This window comes from Heteronotia binoei, chromosome 13 (genome assembly GCF_032191835.1).
Source record: "Heteronotia binoei isolate CCM8104 ecotype False Entrance Well chromosome 13, APGP_CSIRO_Hbin_v1, whole genome shotgun sequence".
Taxonomy (NCBI): Eukaryota; Metazoa; Chordata; class Lepidosauria; order Squamata; family Gekkonidae; genus Heteronotia; species Heteronotia binoei.
This window is the reverse complement of record NC_083235.1, coordinates 13,442,452-13,446,717: the sequence shown is the minus strand read 5'-3', so window position 1 is coordinate 13,446,717 and position 4,266 is coordinate 13,442,452.

Genomic DNA, 4,266 nt, shown 5'->3' with positions numbered 1-4,266 from the left:
CAGAGGGCAACAGAATGTTATGGATGGGTCTGGCTTGCCATATTAAAGAAAGAGGTGAAGGTGGGGGCAGACAAAGTGGGGGACATACGCGTGACCATTGGGAAAATAGAACAAAGCAGTAGACAAGCGCACCTTTAAGACCAACTAGGTTTTATTCAGAATGCAAGCTTTCGTATGCTCTAAGCAGACTTCATCAGACAAAATGGGAATGGCAAGCAGCAATTCTTAATATAAGAGGGCAGTGTGGAATCATGGGAATGTTTTTAGCAGATTAAAGGCATCACAAACAGGGATCTGTGTCTGTTAGTGTTAGGACAAAACAGGGCTGAAACAACACCGGAGGGTGATAAAAAGCAGACTGCTGTTGTAGGTGCAAAGTGCCATAAATCTAGGTAACATTCTGGCTTTGTTAGTTTAAATAGAGGGCATGGTTTCTCAAGAGGTTATAACATCCATTATAGTTTGCCATTAGAAAAAAAAGGAAGACATTAAAATACGGTGGAGGTATTTACTCTTACTGCTTGAGAGCATACGAAAGCCTGCATTCTGAATAAAACTTAGTTGGACTTAAAGGTGAACTTGTCCGCTGCTTTGTTCTATTGCAGGGGTGGCCAAAGGTAGCTCTCCAGATGTCTTTTTGCCTACAAAAAGCAAAAAAGGGACGGTGGCTTTAGGGGAGGGACGGTGGCTTAGTGGTAGAGCATCTGCTTGGGAAGCAGAAGGTCCCAGGTTCAATCCCTGGCATCTCCAAAAAAGGGTCCAGGCAAATAGGTGTGAAAAACCTCAGCTTGAGACCCTGGAGAGCCACTGCCAGTCTGAGAAGACAATACTGACTTTGATGGACCAAAGGTCTGATTCAGTATAAGGCAGCTTCATATGTTCAACTCCCATCAGCCCCAGCCTGCGTGGCCAATGGCTGGGGCTGATGGGAGTTGTAGGCAAAAAACATCTGGAGAGCTACCGTTGGCCACCCCTGTAGGCTGTATTGCTTCAGACCAGCACGGCTGCCTACTGGGATCTATCCAATTGGGAAAATAGGTTTGCGCTGGATCCAAGTTGCTGGTTTTCCCCTGGCCACTAGTGAGGGATGAAGCAGTAGAGTTGCCGAATTCAGGTTAGAGAAACTTCTGGAGATTTGGGGATGGAGCCTGGGGAGGACAAGGACCTCAGTGGGGTACAGTGCCACGGAGTCCACCCTCCAAAGGATCCATTTTCTCCAAGAGAACCAGGCCTCATTTTGGGCAGTAGTTCACAGGAGTGGAGCTTCGGAACCTCTAAATTTGATTGTGCTCTTTCTTAACCCCCCTCCCCCCAAATAAGAACATAAGAGAAGCCATGTTGGATCAGGCCAATGGCCCATCCAGTCCAAAACTCTATGTCACACAGTGGCAACAAATTTTATATATACACACACACTGTGGCTAATAGCCACTGATGGACCTCTGCTCCATATTTTTATCTAAACCCCTCTTGAAGGTGGCTATGCTTGTGGCCGCCACCACCTCCTGTGGCAGTGAATTCCACATGTTAATCACCCTTTGGGTGAAGAAGTACTTCCTTTTATCCGTTTTAACCTGTCTGCTCAGCAATTTCATTGAATGCCCACGAGTTACTTGCTTCTGGACTCCATTGTTCAAACCCCTTGTGAGAATTTTGCTGAACTCTTAAGACTTGACAAACTTTCTAATTCTCCCCACAAAAAAAATGGATCAAAATAAACCAAAACATCAAGCAGAGAGATGGAAATCTTCCTCATGGCACTGTGGCCACAGAGGAGAAAGTCACTGAAAAAGTATGATGGACGTAAGGTTTTATTACGACAATTATAATTCAAGAAGCATTTCAAGGTAGATGTTGAGCTGATATAATCAGTACACCTTCCAGTGATGTCAGCAGTGTGTGGCGTATGCAAATTAGTTGTTCCAATGCACTCCAGCACCTGTTTTTCTATGAAATGAAGAGAACTCATCTTTGTATTCCAGAGATGAGGTACATTTCCAGGGGATCCCCAGGTCCCACCTGGAGGCTGACATCCAGGGCTTTTTTTGTAGCAGGGATTCCTTTGCATATTAGGCCACCCACCTCTGATGTAGCCAATCCTCCTGGAGCTTACAGGGCTCTCAGTACAGGGCCTACTGTAAACTCAAGGAGGATTTGCTATATGGGGGGAGTGGCCTAATATGCAAAGGAGTTCCTGCTACAAAAACAGCCCTGCTGGACCTGCTACTGGTATATTGGCAATGTCTCTAGTAAAGGCATTTTTCCAATGTGAACTTATGTGCTGTACCCTTAAGTGTGAAAAAGGCCAATTCCAGGGCAAGGTCTTGAGCTTGTTCCCAAGCCCCGGCCTCCCTCTATCTCAGCAAACACATTTATGGACTGGGTGTCTCCCAGAAATGTTCACAGCCGGCTTTCTCTGGGTGGCGTTCAGCTGAATTGCTCTCTGCAGTTATCTCAGGTACATATATAAAAGATGGATCCAGCCTTAAAAAGCAATCTTAAGCCAGTCTGCTCAGAACCCTACACAAGTCTAGGGTTGACATTCCCAAATGGGGCAGGGAAATAGGGGAAAAAACCCTCCGTGAAAACCAGCCTCACCATTATCAACAAATTTTGTGTTTCAATAATACTGAAAATACAAATTCACAAATTTTCAACATAATAAGAAAAGTGCATAAGGAATGTAAGAACATAAGAGAAGCCATGTTGGATCAGGCCAATAGCCCATCCAGTCCAACACTCTGTGTCACATAAGAACGTAAGAGAAGCCATGTTGGATCAGGCCAATGGCCCATCCAGTCCAACACTCTGTGTCACATAAGAACATAAGAGAAGCCCTGTTGGATCAGGCCAATGGCCCATCCAGTCAAACACTCTGTGTCACATAAGAACATAAGAGAAGCCATGTTGGATCAGGCCAGTGGCCCATCCAGTCCAACACTCTGTGTCACATAAGAACATAAGAGAAGCCATGTTGGATCAGGCCAATGGCCCATCCAGTCCAACACTCTGTGTCCCATAAGAACATAAGAGAAGCCCTGTTGGATCAGGCCAGTGGCCCATCCAGTCCAACACTCTGTGTCCCATAAGAACATAAGAGAAGCCCTGTTGGATCAGGCCAGTGGCCCATCCAGTCCAACACTCTGTGTCACATAAGAACATAAGAGAAGCCCTGTTGGATCAGGCCAATGGCCCATCCAGTCAAACACTCTGTGTCACATAAGAACATAAGAGAAGCCATGTTGGATCAGGCCAGTGGCCCATCCAGTCCAACACTCTGTGTCACATAAGAACGTAAGAGAAGCCATGTTGGATCAGGCCAATGGCCCATGCAGTCCAACACTCTGTGTCACATAAGAGAAGCCATGTTGGATCAGGCCAATGGCCCATGCAGTCCAACACTCTGTGTCACTTAAGAGAAGCCATGTTGGATCAGGCCAATGGCCCATCCAGTCCAACACTCTTGTGTCATTTGTTTATAATTGTGAGGCTGGTTTTCGCGTAGGGTTTTTTTCCCTATTTCCCTGCTCCATTATCCGCATAGCTCTTTGTTGGTTGCTCAATCCCCAGGTGGGGGCAGGGGATCCTCTGGTTTGGAGGCCCTCCCCCCGCTTCAGGGTGGGGAGGGAAACGTCTGCTGGGCACTCCATTATTTCCTATGGAGACCAATTCCCATAGGGTATAATGGAGAATTGATCCATGGGTATCTGGGGCTTGGGGGAGGGGGCTGTTTTTTGAGGTAGAGGTACCAAATTTTTAGCGCAGCATCCGGTGCCTGTTCTCAAAGAGCCTCCAAGTTTCAAAAAGATCGAATCCAGAGGGTGGGGTTCAATTCTATGATCCCCATTGGAGGGAAGGCATTGAAAAGGTGTGTGGTCCCTTTAAATGTGAGGGCCAGAACTCCCTTTAGAGTTCAATTACGCTTGTCCCAACCTTGCTCCTGGCTCCACCCCCAAAAGTCCCCAGATATTTCTTGAATTGGACCTGGCAACCCTAATTACAAGTTAACATTGCACGCATCTGATCTGTTCTCCATGCACCTGACGAAGTGAGCTCACCAAAGCCTTAACTGGAATAAATTGTATTCATCTCTGTGGTGTGCTGGACTCCTATTTTGTCATACTTTTCAGCCTTTCCTCACAAACGCAGTTCCTAACATGGGAGAGGGTTCCCATTTCTCTGGTCTCTCTCTCCCCGCCCCCCGCCTCCGCCCTTTGCAGGCCTTATCTCTGCCTTCAGCTGTTGGGTGAAGATAGGCAACTCCAA